At 40.1% G+C, this 18,912-nt stretch overlaps 1 pseudogene; it reads left to right on the top strand.

Annotated features, from left to right (window-relative positions):
• Window positions 1-2,360: 2,360 nt before the first annotated feature.
• On the top strand, window positions 2,361-3,321 carry LOC138095761 (alpha- and gamma-adaptin-binding protein p34 pseudogene; annotated as a pseudogene).
• The last annotated feature ends 15,591 nt before the right edge of the window (window positions 3,322-18,912 follow it).

The following is an 18,912-nucleotide window of genomic DNA, read 5'->3' as shown; positions in this document are numbered from 1 at the left end:
AAGAGTATGACATCTTGTCATACTATAAATCAAGGAGGCTCCTACTAGTCAAAGGTGGAAATTGAAAGAGCAAATATGTTTAAAACCTATATATTCGTAATAGTATTAAACACAGACACACACACCCAATGTTTGTTTGCCTTCAGAAAGAGCTAAGTCTGAAAACTGAAGCATTTGAGTTGTTTTTTCTGTATTACCTGCAACTCAGGGCAACCAAGGAATTAATGAGGAATGTTTCTCTGCATAGTAGTGAATGTGTATATTAGTATACAGATGTTTCTGTATATAGTATCTAGTAAATGAAGAAAGAATGATAAATTAGCAACCCCCATTTTGCAAAGTCCCTAATGAAATAATAAATCTAGGAAGGTTGCCAGATTCGGCCTATAAATTTTATGGGAACTACTTATAAAATTATAGTAGAGTTATATTGAACATGTATGAGTTTTAGTTGCTCAGTCATGTCCAACTCTTTTTGATCCTATGGACTCTAGCCCTCCAGGCTCCTCTGTCTATGGATTTCTCCAGGCAAGAATACTGGAGAGGGTAGCCATTCTCTTCTCGGAGGGATCTTCCCATCCCAGGGATCGAACCTGGGTCTCCTGCCACCAGGGAAGCCCTATATTGAACATATTTATCCTGAAAATTAATTTTGTTTATTTGAAGTTCAAGTTTAACTGAATGTCCTGTATTTTACCTGGCAGCCCTAGATCTAGATAATGATCAACAGCTGATGTTAACATAACTGAGACAGATGCAGAAGTATCATTGAATAAAATTAAACATTCATTTATATGTAAAAAAAACTAAAAAATAGAAGGAAATTGTTTAATAGAATAATGTGTACTCACAGAAATACTATGCAAGCATTATATTTAGTAGCAAAATGTTGAAAGCTTTTGCTTTCTGATCAGGAGGAAGACTAGAATGCCCTCATCATGACTTTTATTCTACTATGTATTAGAGAGGCTAAAGAAAAGATATAAAGATGAGAAAGAGAGTAATTAAACTCATTCATAAGCCCATGTGGCTCAGTGTGTAAAGAATTTGCTCGCAATGTAGGAGATGTAGGAGTCGCAGGTTTGGTGCCCAGGCCAGGGAGATCCCCTGGAGGAAGACCTGGCAACCCACTCCAGTATTGTTGCCTGGAGAACCCCATGGACAGAGCAGCCTGGTGGGCTACAGTCCATAGGGTTGTAGAGTCAAAAATGCCTGAGGCAACTGAGCGCATTCATAAGCAATAGGATTGGGTACATAAGAAATTTTTTAAAACCCTACCAATAAATTATTAGAATAATAAATGGTGACTTCTGGTTCCAGACAAGTTGGCAGAGGTTCATTTCTCCCTACCTCTCTCTGATATGGCCAACAAAAATTCTAGAAATAATACAACAGACATTTGTAAGAAGTCTGTGAAAGGTATAAAGTAGAAGCCTAAGTGACTTGGGACCTTAGGACTTGAGGAACAACACAGTGAACCAGCATTTCTCAACTGACCCAATGGCAGGAGGTGGCCCACACCCACTGGCTCTCTAGCCTTCATTCAGCGGTAGAAGACACTCAAGTAGGTGCTTTTCTCTCCCATGGGCGATATCAGCAGTGATCAAGCAGAAGCCCCGCTGGCACTGGGCAGTCCAGGAAGAAAGTGCTCTCCACCCCTTCATGCCAGTATCTCCTACCCATAATCTAGCAGCATCATGCAGGCACTAGGAAATTCTTTCAATTTCCACTGTTGGTGCCAAAACAAATTGGATGCAAGTGCAACCATAACTAGGGAAAGTAAAAAGACCAGAATAACACTACAAGTCTTCTGAAAATTAAATTGTCACTGGAACCACAGCACACAAAACTAGGCCAGGACCTGCATGCTAAACCTAGACATGGCAACTGCCTGCTAAAATGGAAGAGTTAAATAAGATCCAGAGTTTTTTTTTTTAATCATAATATCTAAAATGTTCAGGATATAATAAAATAATCACACATCATAACAAAAACCAGGAAGGTCACACCTTGAATGAGAAGACAATCAACAGATGCCCACACTGAGCTGAATTAGATGTTGGAATTATCTGATGAAGATGTAAAGTAGCCATCATAAAAATGCTTCATCAAGCAGTTACAAATACTCTTGAGACTAATGAAAAAGTAGAAAATTTCACCAAAGGTATAGAAAATATAAAACAATGGAAATGATGAAACTGAGAATGATAATAACTGATATTTAAAGACTCAAGAGGAGGAGGAATATGACAGAAGAAAGCATAAGTGACTCTGAAGATAAAACAATAGAAATTGCCCAATTGGAAAAAAGAAAAACAATCAGAGTGGCTCTGGGAAGGAACTGGTTCGCGGGCACAGCGATGGCTGTGGGCGTCCCCTGCGTGCTCGTTGCTAGATGCTCCTCCACCTTCTCCGCAGACTGGCTGGTGCAACATATTCTTAGAACAGAAGATGCTATTGTGGAAGTGACTGCCAACGATGCTGTGAGATTTGATCCCTGGACCATCAATAATAAATACTACTCAGCAGATATCAATCTGTGTGTGGTGCCAAACAAATTTCTCGTCACTGCAGAGACTGCAGAGTCTATCCAAGCATTTGTGGTTTACTTTGACACCACACAAAAATCTGGTCTTGATAGTGTTTCTTCCTGGCTTCCTCTGGCAGAGTCATGGTTACCTGAGGTGATGATCTTGGTTTGCAATAGAGTGTCTGAAAATGGTGTAAACCGACAGAAAGCTCAAGAGTGGTGTATCAAACATGGCTTTGAATTGGTAGAACTTAGTCTGGAAGAGTTGCCTGAGGAAGATGATGACTTCCCAGAATCTACAGGAGTAAAGCGAATTGTTCAAACCTTGAATGCCAATGTCTGGTCCAATGTAGTGATGAAGAATGAGAGGAACTGAGGCCTTAACCATCTCAGCTCATTGACTGGAGCAAACCATAGCATTGGATCAGCAGAGACCTGCCACAGAGACCTGCCACTCAAAGCAGCCCTGTGTTCCAGCAGCAGAGAGGACCGAATGCCTCTTGGATCATCGAGGGGCTGCCTCTAACACAGTAGACAGGCAGGTCGATAGCATTGTGGATCCCATATTAGACCTGGATATTCAAGAACTTTCCAGTCTTACTACAGGTGGTGGAGATTTGGAGAATTTTCAAAGACTGTTTTCAAAGTTAAAAGAAATGAAAGACAAGGCTGCGATGCTTCCTCATGAGCAAAGAAAGATGCATGCAGAAAAGGTGGCCAAAGCCTTCTGGATGGCAATTGGGGGAGACAGAGATGAAATTGAAGGCCTTTCATCTGAGAAAGAGCACTAAACTATTCATACTAGGGCTTGCCTGACTCAGACCCGAGCACTCTCTCCTTGAGATTCTTCTCTCCTCAACCCAGTCATCTTTTGCTGAAATTACCAGCATCATGTTGGCTGCCTGACTTGTTTATAGGGTCCCATTAATTTTAGTTTTTAGTAGAGGGTAAAGCAGAAATCTCTTTTCCCTCAGTGTTGGGGTCCTTTAATGGACCAGGACCTCGTGGTCTGGAGTCGATGATAAGAAAGTGAAAGAGAGAGTCGGAGGGAGAGAGAGAGAAAGAAAAAAAGAAAGACAGACACGGGGACCCAAGCTCTTATGGAGCAAAGGTACTTTAATGATTTTTCTGTGAGTATATATAGGCTGTAATACAAGAAATTTCTTTCAACAATGATAAAGATCAGAAAACCAAATGTACAGTAACCGTTACCAAGGGAACAGGGATAATAATGGTCACAAGTTCAGGAGATAATCCATATCTCAAAAAGGGGGGCGAGACAAAGCAGTTTTGTAAAGAGAATGCTTACTAAAGGAGACCCAAGTCTGTCTCACACAATGACCTCAGTTCCTGGGAGCAGCCTGCTGTTCCGCTTAAAAAGAAACAAAGGACTTGTGAGAAACAGCAGGTAGGAATCCTCCCGTTAAATACTCCCTGACAATTCCCCCTTATTTATTTATAATATTTGTAAAAAGAGTTCTGACCAGTAGAGTTTGTTAGTTTTAATAATCTTTGCATGAAAGCAATGGTAGATGACAAAATAATTGTCAAGACAATCACTAAAATTACAGTTCCAGACCCGATGCTGTGAGTAATGCTCTGAAACCATCCACGTGGGTCTAGCCCAGATAATTGATCAGCTAAAGTTTTCAAATTAGTGGAAGAGGACAGACTTTTAGAAAAGGTTTCAAATTTCTTTTTGTAATAATTGCACATTCAGAGAGGCATTATCATGTATGTTTTGTAAATGAAATTTGATTTGTTCCCAGTTGTAGGCACTATTATTGAAATGAACAGGAGTAACACAAAACTGAGTAGAATTCCAATCACATTTTAGCATCACCTGTTTTTGTACATCTGTTAATTGATCTCCAACCCATTTGACGGCTGTTTTAGTTCCTGTATTTCCGCTTGAATATCCTCATCTATCTGAGCCTGAGTGGCCCATATAGTATGGGCATCTTTAGTCCAATTTTGAATAAAATTATATGTTTGAATTGAGGTTTGTAAAGCAATACCAGTGACACCAGCATTGGTGCAAATAGCTATTAATCTCAAAATGCCAAAAATCAGCCATCCAATGAATCATTTAGAGCATTGGACCAATTTAGTAAGTAACCGGGAAGCAAGTCCACCCATGGGACCTTCTTCCCAGGGCCAGTGGAGATTTATTGGTAACCACAGATTATGTCGAGATCGAAGAATCAAAAGGGAGTCATTTCTCAAGGAAATAGAGAAGTTAAGACAAGTATATAATTTACAATTTATGCAAGTTACAGAACGTAAAGTCTTATTGAATTGTAAATTTCCTATAGCTATAACAAAAGGAAGTGGGACATAGGCTTGTATAAAATATGATTGATTATAATGAAAGAAATAGTTTCTATGACTACGATTGGTCCCTGTGAAATGTCCAGTCCAAGTCCCAAGTTCCTCGGTGCTTGCAGCAGTTTCCAGATGTCTCATAGTTTAGGCCCAATCTGTTTATCAAGGACGATTCGAGGACGAGGAGGGGCCATTATACCGTCAACTCACCCAAGAGTCCTCTGTCATGGTAATGTTCCATTGTAGTATTAGTAACCTTCAATGCTACTTGAGTAATACAATCACATACAGTGCTGTTAATATCATCTGAGCAGTTAGATAACCTTATACCATGGGGTCCCCAATTGACAATTGTATGATTAGCCACAAACATTAATTTTCCTGACTTGGTCTGACATTTGTCCCAATGAACAGGAATATATTTAAAGTTCTTATTAGTAAACCCTTTGCATATTTGTAAACACTTTGTAAAGAACATTCTTTGTTCTTTCTTTAATTCTTTCCCTAAAGTTTCAATAGTATAAATATGGTTCATGGACAAAGAAAGGGCAATAAATAATCCAAGCAGCATGGGGAAGTTCCTTTTTGGAGGCAGGACAAAAGCCAATGTTTGTTGATTAACATTAATATATAATTTTCTTTGGCCCATGCATAAGGGAAGGATTTCACAGCCTAGAGAAATGTTAATTAGTCTTCCTTTTTTCTCAGAATGAGAGGGCCCCTCCAAGCTCCAAGGAGGGGGTATATGTGTTGAGCCATTAGTGGATACGATTGGTCCTATATCTGTCCATTCTATGAAGTGAAGTGAAGTCATTCAGTCATGTCCGACTCTTTGCGACCCATGGACTGTAGCCCGCTCAGGCTCCTCTGTCCACGGGATTCTCCAGGCAAGAATACTGGAGTGGGTTGCCATTTCCTTCCCCAGGAGATCTTCCCAACCCAGGGATCGAACCTGGGTCTCCTACATTGCAGGCAGACGCTTTATCCTCTGAGCCACCAGGGAAGTCTGCGGCGAGCTATAACCTGCAATAAAAAAGGGGGGTTAGGTATACAAGCCCGATAAGTGTGATCAATCAAGTCAGCCTGAGTGGAGGAAGCAAAAGCAAGCAAAGCAAGCATCAGTTCAGTTCAGTTCAGTCGCTCAGTTGTGTCCGACTCTTTGAGACACCATGTTTTGCAGCACACCAGGCTTCCCTGTCCATCACCAACTCCCGGAGTTCACTCAAACTCATGTCTATCGAGTCTGTGATGCCATCCTGCCATCTCATCCTCTGTCGTCCCCTTCTCCTCCTGCCCTCAATCCCTCCCAGCATCAGAGTCTTTTCAATGAGTCAACTCTTCGCATGAGGTGGCCAAAGTATTGGAGTTTCAGCTTTAGCATCAGTCCTTCCAATGATCACCCAGGACTGATCTCCTTTAGGATGGACTGGTTGGATCTCCTTGCAGTCCAAGGGACTCTCAAGAGTCTTCTCCAACACCACAGTTCAAAAGCATCAATTCTTCGGCGCTCAGCTTTCTTCACAGTCCAACTCTCACATCCATACATGACCACTGGAAAAACAATAGCCTTGAATAGACGGACCTTTGTTGGCAAGGTAATATCTCCGCTTTTCAATATACTATCTAGGTTGGTCATAACTTTCCTTCCAAGGAGTAAGTGTCTTTTAATTTCATGGCTGCAGTCACCATCTGCAGTGATTTTGGAGCCCCAAAATATAAAGTCTGACACTGTTTCCATTGTTTCCTCATCTATCTGCCATGAAGTGATGGGACCAGATGCCATGATCTTCGTTTCCTGAATGTTGAGCTTTAAGCCAACTTTTTCACTCTCTTCTTTCACTTTCATCAAGAGGCTTTTTAGTTCCTCTTCACTTTTTGCCATAAAGATGGTGTCATCTGCATATCTGAAGTTATTGATATTTCTCCTGGCAGTGTTGATTCCAGCTTGTGCTTCCTCCAGCCCAGCGTTTCTCATGATGTACTCTGCATAGAAGTTAAATAAGCAGGGTGACAATATACAGCCTTGACGTACTCCTTTTCCTATTTGGAACCAGTCTGTTGTTCCATGTCCAGTTCTAACTGTTGCTTCCTGGCCTGCATATAGGTTTCTCAAGAGGCAGGTCAGGTGGTCTGGTAGTCCTATCTCTTGAAGAATTGTCCACAGTTTCTTGTGATCCACACAGTCAAAGGCTTTGGCATAGTCAATAAAGCAGAAATAGATGTTTTTCTGGAACTCTCTTGCTTTTTCGATGATCCAGTGGATGTTGGCAATTTGATCTCTGGTTCCTCTGTCTTTTCTAAAACCAGCTTGAACATCTGGAAGTTCACGTTTCACGTATTGGTGAAGCCTGGCTTGGAGAATTTTGAGCATTACTTTACTAGCATGTGAGATGAGTGCAATTGTGTGGTACTTTGAACATTTGGCATTTCCTTTCTTTGGGGTTGGAATGAAAACTGACCTTTTCCAGTCCTGTGGCCACTGCTGAGTTTTCCAAATTTGCTGGCATATTGAGTGCAGCACTTTCACAGCCTCATCTTTCAGGATTTGAAACATCTCAACTGGAATTCCATCACTCCACTAGCTTTGTTCGTAATGATCCTTTGTAAGGCCCACTTGACTTCACATTCCAGGATGTCTGGCTCTAGATGAGTGATCACACCATCGTGATTATCTGGGTCGTGAAGATCTTTTTTGTACAGTTCTTCTGTGTATTCTTGCCACCTCTTCTTAACATCTTCTGCTTCTGTTAGGTCCATACCATTTCTGTCCTTTATCGAGCCAATCTTTGCATGTAACGTTCCTGTGGTATCTCTAATTTTCTTGAAGAAATCTCTAGTCTTTCCCATTCTATTGTTTTCCTCTATTTCTTTGCATTGATCGCTGAGGAAGGCTTTCTTATCTCTCCTTGCTATTCTCTGGAACTCTGCATTCAGATACTTATATCTTTCCTTTTCTCCTTTGCTTTTCACTTCTCTTCTTTTCATAGCTATTTGTAAGGCCTCTTCAGACAGCCATTTTGCTTTTTTGCATTTCTTTTCCATGGGGATGGTCTTGATCCCTGTCTCCTGTACAATGTCACGAACCTCATTCCATAGTTCATCAGGCACTCTGTCTATCAGATCTAGTCCCTTAAATCTATTTGTCACTTCCACTGAATAATCATAAGGGATTTGATTTAAGTCATACCTGAATGATCTAGTGCTCTTCCCCACTTTCTTCAATTTCAGTCTGAATTTGGCAATAAGGAGTTCATGATCTGAGCCACAGTCAGCTCCTGGTCTTGTTTTTGCTGACTGTTTTTGCTGAGCTTCTCCATCTTTGGCTGCAAAGAATATAATCAATCTGATTTTGGTGTTGACCATCTGGTGATGTCCATGTGTAGAGTCTTCTCTTGTGTTGTTGGAAGAGGCAGTTTGCCATGACCAGTGCATTCTCTTGGCAAAACTCTATTAGCCTTTGCCCTGCTTCATTCTGTACTCCAAGGCCAAATTTGCCTGTTACTCCAGGTGTTTCTTGACTTCCTACTTTTGCATTCCAGTCCCCTATAGTGGACCGAGAGTGCCAGGCTGCTTCGTCACAGGAGTGGCCGAGAGGAGCTACCCCACATCCGAGGTCAGGGGAGGCGGCCGAGAGGAGCTACCCCACGTCCAAGGAGCGGCAGCTGTGAGGGCGCAGGAGGGCCGATAGGAGCTACTCCACGTTCAAGGTCAGGAGGGGCGGCCATGAGGAGATACCCCTCATCCAAGGTAAGGAGCAGCAGCTGCACTTTGCTGGAGCAGCCATGAAGAGATACCCCACGTCCCAGGTAAGAGAAACCCAGTTAAGACGATAGGTGTTGCGAGAAGGCATCAGAGGGCAGAAACACTGAAACCATAATCACAGAAAACTAGTCAATCTGATCACACGGACCACAGCCTTGTCTAACTCAATGAAACTAAGCCATGCCGTGTGGGGCCACCCAAAATGGGAGGGTCATTGTAGAGAGGTCTGACAGAATGTGGTCCACTGGAGAAGGAAATGGCAAACCACTTCAGTATTCTTGCCTTGAGAACCCCAAACAGTATGAAAAGGCAAAAAGGTAGGACACTGAAAGAGGAACTCCCCAGGTTGGTGGGTGCCTAATATGCTACTGGAGATCAGTGGAGAAATAACACCAGAAAGAATGAAGGGATGGAGTGAAAGCAAAAACAATACCCAGTTGTGGATGGGACAGGTGATAAAAGCAAGGTTCAATGCTGTAAAGAGCAAAATTGCATAGGAACCTAGAATGTGAGGTCAATGAATCAAGGCAAATTGGAAGTGGTCAAACAGGAGATGGCAAGAGTGAACGTCGACATTCTAGGAATCAGTGGACTAAAGTGAACTGGAATGGATGAATTTAACTCAGATGACCATTGTATCTACTTCTGTGGGCGGGAATTCCTTAGAAGAAATGGAGTAGCCGTCATGGTCAACAAGAGTCCGAAATGCAGTACTTAGATGCAATCTCAAAAACGACAGAATGATCTTTGTTCATATCCAAGGCAAACTGCCGGGGTCCAGCCCCGGTGGATCCAGGGAATTCAAAGGTGGGGATGGCGTCGGCGTCCTTGGAAAAATACATATTTAATTACAGATAGAGAGAGATTAGAAACGGATAGTGTAGTAGGAAAATTAGTGGAGAAAAAGAGGCTGAATAACTTGGTTTACGTGGAATAGCATCCATGCTCCAGATGGGAATTCAGCCAGAGAAACGGGGACCAAGAAAGAAGCGACACGGGGGAATCAGTCTTTCCGGAAACTGATCCCATTTTCTTTATTCTTAGGTTTGCTTATATACCTTTTTTACACATAGGGATGAATACAGAGTCACGCAGGGGTCAGCAGTCCTGACCTTTATCAAAATCAGGTGCTTCACATAAAAAGGTCTTAGGGATTTTACATCATCTTATGACCATGAGACCTGCTGACATTTTATGATCCTTTCTTTCTGATAACCAAAAAACTTATTTCTTCCAAGCGTGTTTTTTCTTAAACCAGGCACCACCCTCCAAATAAAGTTACATTCCTATAGGGTGAGGGTGTAGTGAGTTACAATCAAGAAAGGAATTTATTTAACCCAAGGTTAACATGATTAATCTTAAAGGTTAATACTTATTTCTCCTATATACTTAAAGGTTAATACTTATTTCTCCTATATGTTAGTTATATTCATTATAAGGACAGGGAATATGGAGATTTAGCAGCAAACATCAGCCCAACAAATGAAAATCCTTTCACCAATGTTCCCCTGAAGATCTATTTAGTCTTAAGATAGTGATAAAGTTACATTTTTACATAGCAAGTGATTTATAACAAAGTACAGTGATCTATTACAAAAGAGAAAATTCATTAACTCAAAAAGTCTAGTATTGCTAACCTTAAAAACTATTATATTTCCTTTTCTATATTCCAAATACATTGATTAATATATTCCCAGGTGCCTAAGGATATGGAGGCCTGGCGGCAATCATTGACTCAACAATGAGAAAAGCCCTATGCTAATTAAGACTCTCAAAATACTCCAAAACTCTCTGGGCTGTTTATGGTTGAGAGGTAGTAAACAATCATGTGTGTAGTGGCAGGAGTATGGATAATCCTGTCACACAAGCTAGTCTGTCAGCAGAGAGATTTGACCTGAAACACCCTTGTCCCACCCAGGGCAGGGAATTAGCAGCAATTATTGACACAACAAATGAAAAAACCCTTCACCAATATAATCCCTAACTAGCCCGTTATACTAATAATTTCTAACTCCCCAAAAGAATTTGCCTTTAGTAAGTCTAAAACATCTCGTGCCTCTCAGGTTGGGAGCCTGTAAACAATCACATGTGGCCAGACGAACCTATACAGGCGGGCTAGATAACCTTCAGAGGAGTCCGTAAGCTGACACACTCTTGTCACGCCCAGGAATTTTTATTGCCTTGGAGCTGCACGTTTACTCCTTCTCTGAGAGAAACAGTTATGGGGGAGAGCCCCCCGTAAAGTCAGAGGTGTAGGTGAGAGCATAAAACAGACTCTGGTTTGGGGGTTAGATGCTCGGGAACAGGGGTTTCTTGAGGCTTGATCACACCTTTGCGTATGCCAAGCCTCCTTCCTCATGACCTTTGCCATGGGCGGAGTTCCTCACGCTGGCCCCTGGCAGCAAACCATTCAATATCACGGTAATCCAAGCCTATGCCCCAACCAGTAACACTGAAGAAGCTGAAGTTGAACGGTTCTTCTATGAAGACCTACAAGACCTTTTAGAACTAACACCCAAAGCAAGCATAGCAAAGAAAAATATTTTCAGGATTCCGAGGCATTCCCTGTTGAGAAATCAGATTTTCAGCTTGATTAGTAAGGGTTTTTATCTGTCCCCACGTAGGGAGTTCATAAGGTCAGTGACATCGAGTGCGGCGTTTTTTGGAAACTTTTAAAACCGCCATGGCTTGTTTTGGAATTTCTTCCTCCTGGGTTTTTGTTGTTTCGTCTCTAATTTGAATGCTGGGGGCCCCCTTAGGTTGAATCTTCTGAAGAGGAAGCCATGTGTGTTCGTTGGATCCATCTAGAGAAATAAAAGCATATCCCTTTCCCTGTAAGATTAGTTTCTTAGATTTCTATTGATTAGTTAACCCATCTTGATATCAAATGGGCAAAGGAAGGGAGGTGTCCTTTAATGTTTCAAAATGTTTTTCTGTTTTTGTCAAAATATCTTCCTGTGGTAAATTTTAAAAATTTAAAATAAATAAAGCTATTATTAACAATAGTTATAGAAAGAAAGGAAAGTGATAATGATGAAAACATTCCTAGGAAATATTTCAGTCCAAAAATAAACATCTAGAGATCTGTTTGGGGACTGGTAGATAATATCCCCCAAGAGGACACTGAGAAGCTTTTATTTTAAGTTGACCTTAACTCTTGACTATTTAAACCTTTCCTCTTGAATGTTGTTTCCATGAATTTATTTCTGTGTCAAATGTATGAGCCATCATCTTGCTCAGCCAATGCTATTGTTCCTCCTTTTCATATATGTAAATCAAATAGATCCAATTTTGACTTTAAGTTAACTTCTTGGTCTTTGTTGACAACATTGATGTTGTTAGAGGTAGGTTTTTCTGGTTGATACAGTTTATGCCTCATGTTTAACAGATGGGACAGTCAGTGGCCCAAAGCAAGCCTTTGTAGATATATGTACCCATTTAAAAAATATTTTTTCATTAGTTCCAGGTGTCGGAGGCATAGTCTGTCTAATGTAGAGTTCATCAACTCCAACCAAGCAACGTGTTAGTAAGCAAGTTTGTCTTAATTCCCATGAGGTACTATAGTCTTGTTGTCATCACTAACTATGAAAATTTGGCTATGGTTTTGAAATAATGGGTTGATTTCTTTCTCATTCAGTACATACATCTTTTCTGATATAAAAAGAAATGGGATCTGACTGTGTTTTAAGTGGTTTGTGTAATTTGGGGAAAAGGATTAGGAGTAAACATTCAAATATTTTTTTTCTAAGTGAAATTATTGAAAAGGTGATGCAGAACAATTTGATAAATGAAATGTTGCTCATATCCAAATATATTTGACCTTGTCCTTGGAAAAGAAATGCAGCTTGGCACCTGTTGAATCTCTCTGTTCAGTGTGTCAAGGAAGATGATTATACTTACAAGACAGGCTTGAAAAGAAGGTGAATATTTTGCACTTTTGATATTCTTAGGAACAAATAACTTATTTGGCAAACGGTGTCTTTTTTATGTTGTTTTTGTTTTGTATTGTGAAATAGGCATTGAAGTTGATGTTATTTTGTTTTAAGAATCTTACAGACTGGAAACAGAAATAAAGCTATATGAGTGACTGAACTGAACTGAACAGTAGTTAAAGGCAATGCCAAAGAATACTCAAACTACTGCACAATTGCACTCATCTCGCATGCTAGTAAAGTAATGCTCAAAATTCTCCAAGCCAGGCTTCACCAATACGTGAACCGTGAACTTCCAGATGTTCAAGCTGGTTTTAGAAAAGACAGAGGAACCAGAGATCAAATTGCCAACATCCACTGGATCATCGAAAAAGCAAGAGAGTTCCAGAAAAACATCTATTTCTGCTTTATTGACTATGCCAAAGCCTTTGACTGTGTGGATCGCAATAAACTGTGGACAATTCTTCAAGAGATGGGAATACCAGACCACCTGACCTGCCTCTTGAGAAATCTATATGCAGGCCAGGAAGCAACAGGTAGAACTGGACATGGAACAACAGACTGGTTCCAAATAGGAAAAGGAGTACGTCAAGGCTGTATATTGTCACCCTGCTTATTTAACTTCTATGCAGAGTACATCATGAGAAACGCTGGGCTGGAGGAAGCACAAGCTGGAATCAAGATCGCCAGGAAAAATATCAATAACCTCAGATATGCAGATGACACCACCCTTATGGCAGAAAGTGAAGAGGAACTAAAAAGCCTCTTGATGAAAGTGAAAGAAGAGAGTGAAAAAGTTGGCTTAAAGCTCAACATTCAGAAAACGAAGATCATGGCATCTGGTCCCATCACTTCATGAGAAATAGATGGGGAAACAGTGGAAACAGTGTCAGACTTTATTTTTTGGGGCTCCAAAATCACTGTAGATGGTGACTGCAGCATGAAATTAAAAGACGCTTACTCCTTGGAAGGAAAGTTATGACCAACCTAGATAGCATATTCAAAAGCAGAGACATTACTTTGCCAACAAAGGTCCAAAACCATAGCCAGTGATTTTTTCCAGTGGTCATGTATGGATGTGAGAGTTGGACTGTGAAGAAGGCTGAGCACCGAAGAATTGATGCTTTTGAACTGTGGTGTTGGAGAAGACTCTTGAGAGTCCCTTCGACTGCAAGGAGATCCAGTCAGTCCGTTCTAAAGGAGATCAGTCCTGGGTGTTCTTTGGAAGGAATGATACTAAAGCTGAAACTCCAGTACTTTGGCCACCTCATGCGAAAAGTTGACTCATTGGAAAAGACTCTGATGCTGGGAGGGATTAGGGGCAGGAGGAGAAGGGGACGATAGAGGAGGAGATGGCTGAATGGCATCACTGACTCGATGGACGTGAGTTTGAGTGAACTCCGGGAGTTGGTGATGGGCAGGGAGGCCTGACGTGCTGCAATTGATGGGGTCGCAAAGAGTCAGACACGACTGAGTGACTGAACTGAGCTGAACTGAACTGATAGGCTTAAAGAATATATTGCATTAGAATCTAGTAAAGTCTGCTCTGGATAAGGAAGATAAAAGTGTTCCTGTGTATTTTTCTTTATTTAATTTTTTATTTGTAGCTTCAGTGTGTAATGTGTTTGTTTAATGTGTCTTGTGTTTGTAGACTATAAGGAATGTTTGTAATCTGTTTAATAGAGAATGAATGTAAAAATTGTTTGAATTGTTTAGAAATATAGGCAGGGCCATTGTCTGTTTTTATAGAATTAAGTGTTCTCATTATTGTAAAGTAAGCTAATGGGTGGGTTATAACATGTTATGTAGTTTCACCTCGGAGAGGTGTGGCCCCTATAAAAGAAGAATTTGTACCGATCGAGACATGTAAGAAGGAAGAGGAAGAAAGTTCAGGGCAATGAGTTACATCCATTTGTCATAAAATTTTCTTTCATTTGTTGTAAACGTTTTTTATATTTATGTATTCATCATTTTACTTGCCATTTCTTATATCTTTTTATTAAAAGTATACATCTTATTTTTCTTTAGCAACTATGAAGTGTCTTGCATATTAGCATTTTATAGGTTGGTGAATATATTTATTATATCACATTATATATTATAATATTTATTATATAAATATATATATTTATATTTATACTTATTTATAGTTTAAAATCTTTTTAGTTTTTCTGTAAGAAAAAACTTTTTATAAGAGGAAGTTTATGTTCAGTAATTAATGTTTTAAAATCTTACTTCATTTGGAAATGATCTAGCTATTTAATAAACTTTTATTATTTAGTTTAGTATAAATCCAGAAACTTAAGTTACCCCAATCCTAAGAGGTTATTTTAGATTATAATAATAGATTATTCTATTAAAAATATAATTATTTTAAATAGAGTTTATCTCAAAGTTTTCATCTCATATATATATATATAAAGGGTTACCTTTTTGTTGACAAATTTAATTTACCTTAAACCTAGGCATGATAAAAGTATTATATAATGTTGATGACTTAAGACATGTCTTAATTAGATTAGCAAACAAGTGAATTTAAATAGAGCTCACTGACTTCATATTATCCAAAAACAAAGACATATATTGAGACATAGATAATTTTAGATAGACAGAGATAGTTTTCTGTTTGAAATATCTTTTCCGCTTTAAAATATTTTTTTGAGATATATATATATATATATATATATTCCCCCACCACCACCACCAATTTGTTTATGGCTGGAGTCCCAGATAGAGTGGGTTGTGTATCCCAAGGACATGATAAGAGTTAACTTTGGGTTTTTTCTTAGGCCTGTTTTTGTTTCTCAGGTAGAACTGGCACTCCACAAAAGTATTTTAAGAAAGTTAACCTTTTCTTAACTGCACATGTAAGAAGAACCAGTTTTGTAATTTCAAAAAAGATTTTATTTTAATCAGTTTTCTCTGGAGTCTAAAGAATATCATGGCTATTCAGTGTCAAAAATACAATTTCTCCTTTTTGTAGTTATAGTATGTTATTAATGATATATGCATGAAGGAATTGCTCTCACATTGGATGTAAAGCCTTGGCTACAAAATTTTTGACAAATAGTAGGACTGTTGAGCATACTTTGAGGTAACATAGTCTATTGAAATCTTTTATGAGGCCCGATATGATTAGGATAAGGGAGAGAGAAAGTGAATCTCTCCTGGTCTAAAGGTGTAAAGGTATTGTCACGTGAGTGTATGTTCCTCGGTTCTTTGTCTCGTCACAACAAAGATTTGGAGTGATGGACATTAAAGCCCTCGGTGCGTCACAGCTCTCGGGCCTTGGACAAACCGTGTTATAGCTCTTAGGCAAATCAGTGTTACAGCTCTATTTTATTTAGAAAGTAGCAGGAGAATCCATCCTCGAAGTGTGAGGGCATGCCAACCCAAAGACTTGAAGGGAAGAGAGTGGAGGAGCGCATGGGGGAGGGGGAGAGAGAGGGAGAGAGAGAGAAAGAGTGCACGCACGTGGGAGAGAAAAAGAGAGAGAAAGCACTTTGGCTCCTTTTATATGCTTTTCCTCCACCTGGGCCTGCGCTATGCAAATTGGGCTTAGCCAGGAGTGCTGTTTGTTCTCCCTGAAGTCTTCACTCTGGTCCTCGGATCTTCCTTTGACCTTCCTTGTGTTTTAGCCACTGCCATTTTGGACTCCTTTTCCCTATTCTACCTACCTAACAGTATATTAAAAAAGCAATCTTGTAAATCAGTAATAATAATGTGCCAATTTTGAGGAATGGTAGTAGGTGATGGGATCCCTGGTTGTAATGTATCCATAAGTTTCATAAATGCATTAACTTTTCTAAGGTCTGTTAAGAGATGCCATTTGTTAGATTTCTTTTTTATAATAAAAATAGGAAAGTTCTAAGAGAGTAAGATTCCTCAATATGTTTTAATTCTAATTCTATGTGTGTCTATAAGTTCTTTGCCGCCGCTGCTGCTGCTGCTGCTAAGTCGCTTCAGTTGTGTCCGACTGTGCGATCCCATAGACGGCAGCCCATCAGGCTCCCCTGTCCCTGAGATTCTCCAGGCAAGAACACTGGAGTGGGTTGCCATTTCCTTCTCCAATGCATGAAAGTGAAAAGTGAAAGTGAAGTTGCTCAGTCGTGTCCAACTCTCAGCGACCCCATGGAATGCAGCCTACCAGGCTCCTCCATCCATGGGATTTTCTATTATTCTTTTGTAAGGGGCCATTGCTCTGTCCAAATAGGCTCGTCATTCTTCTCAGTTATTTTAATAATTGCTTTGTTTGTTAAATGAGTAGTGGCCCCTAGGAAAAATGTGGAATGTATATATGAGTTTGCCATTGCATAAGTAAGTCTTTCTCTATTAAATTAAGGGGTGCATTTATCATATAAGGTCTTAATGTTGCAGGCTGGCCTTTTGGTCCTTCATATGGGTAGATGTGAACATTTTGATAAATTTCTTGTACTTTGGTTTGAGAAATTCCTGCAATTTGGTAAGAGACCTTTTGTATAGACCAGGATTTGGGCCATAAGTGTTTGGAAATAATAGTAATATTAGATCCAGTGCCAAAGAGACTAGAAAATCTTTTATCATTAATTTTGATATTTATATTTGGCTGGGCATATTCAGACACCAATGATGTCCATAAGGATTGTTTTTGATCTGTACTGCTGAATCCGCCTGTTCGTACATTATTAGAGGAGTTAATAGAAACGTAAGCCAAAAGAAGTAATTGAGCAATTTTGTCCCCCTTTTTGAATTGCCATAGAATCTGAGATGATATCATAATTTGATGTCATCTCTCCTTTATAATTTGAATCAATTATTCCAGGGTGAACAGCAATTCCTTTAGAAGCCAAACTAGATCGGCCAAATAAAACACTGAAGGTTTGTGGGGGCAGGGGTCCAAAAAGTCTGGTAGGTACTCTAGAAGGGACTGCTTGAGGGTAAAGGAAAAAAATCATTTAGGGCTGGTATATTGATGGCAGTATTGCTGAATGTTGAGGGTTTGAGGGAAAAGATAGAATTTGCCCCTGGTTTTTGTTGTAGGGGACCTGGGGGGTCCCCTGTTTGGAGTTTCCTGGAATAGATTTTCCTTCAATATCAAGTTTAGGTTTACAATCTTTGGCCCAATGTATTCCTCTACAGCAGCAAGGGCAAATTCTTGGAGGTTTTTTATTAGCTTTCTTACGGCATACCCTTTTTAAATGGTTTTTATCTCTATATGTAAAGCATCCTTTATTTCCCTTTCTAAAGGTAGCAGCCATTGTCTTAGTCAGCATTTGCATCTTTTGAGTTTCTTATCCTAGATTGCGATAAGCCTTCAAATAATCAATAATAGTCCCAGTCTCACAAATTGGAGTGATAGCTCTTTGACATTCCTGATTTGCATTCTCATAAGCAAGTAATTTTCTCTAGCTGTTTCTTGGTTTCTTCTCCGATTACAGTACAGGAAATAGCAGTTTTTAATCTAGCTAATCCGGTCCCGTCACTTCATGGGAAATAGATGAGGAAACAGTGGAAACAGTGTCAGACTTTATTTTGGAGGGCTCCAAAATCACTGCAGATGGTGACTGCAGCCATGAAATTAAAAGACACTTACTCCTTGGAAGAAAAGTCATGACCAACCTAGATAGCATATTCAAAAGCAGAGACATTACTTCGCCGACTAAGGTCCATCTAGTCAAGGCTACGTTTTTTCCAGTAGTCATGTGTGGATGTGAGAGTTGGACTATAAAGAAAGCTGAGTGCTGAGGAATTGATGCTTTTGAACTGTGGTGTTGGAGAAGACTCTTGAGAGTCCCTTGGACTTCAAGGAGGTCCAACCAGTCCATTCTGAAGGAGATCAGCCCTAGGGTTTCTTTGGAAGGAATGATGCTAAAGCTGAAACTCCAGTACTTTGGCCACCTCATGTGAAGAGTTGACTCATTGGAAAAGACTCTGATGCTGGGAGGGTTTGGGGGCAGGAGGAGAAGGGGACCACAAAGGATGAGATGATGGATGGCATCACGGACTTGATGGGCGTGAGTCTGAGTGAACTCCGGGAGTTGGTGATGGACAGGGAGGCCTGGCGTGCTGCGATTCATGGGGTCGCAGAGTGTCAGACACGACTGAGCGACTGAACTGAACTGAATCTACCACAGTTCAAAGGCATCAACTCTTCAGCGCTCAGCCTTCTTCACAGTCCAACTCTCACATCCACACATGACCACTGGAAAAACCATAGCCTTGACTAGACGGACCTTAGTCGGCGAAGTAATGTCTCTGCTTTTGAATATGCTATCTAGGTTGGTCATGACTTTCCTTCCAAGGAGTAAGTGTCTTTTAATTTCATGGCTGCAGTCACCATCTGCAGTGATTCTGGAGCCCTCCAAAATAAAGTCTGACACTGTT

This window comes from Capricornis sumatraensis, chromosome 20, assembly GCF_032405125.1.
Source record: "Capricornis sumatraensis isolate serow.1 chromosome 20, serow.2, whole genome shotgun sequence".
Classification (NCBI taxonomy): Eukaryota; Metazoa; Chordata; class Mammalia; order Artiodactyla; family Bovidae; genus Capricornis; species Capricornis sumatraensis.
This window is presented reverse-complemented; position numbering and strand designations above follow the sequence as displayed.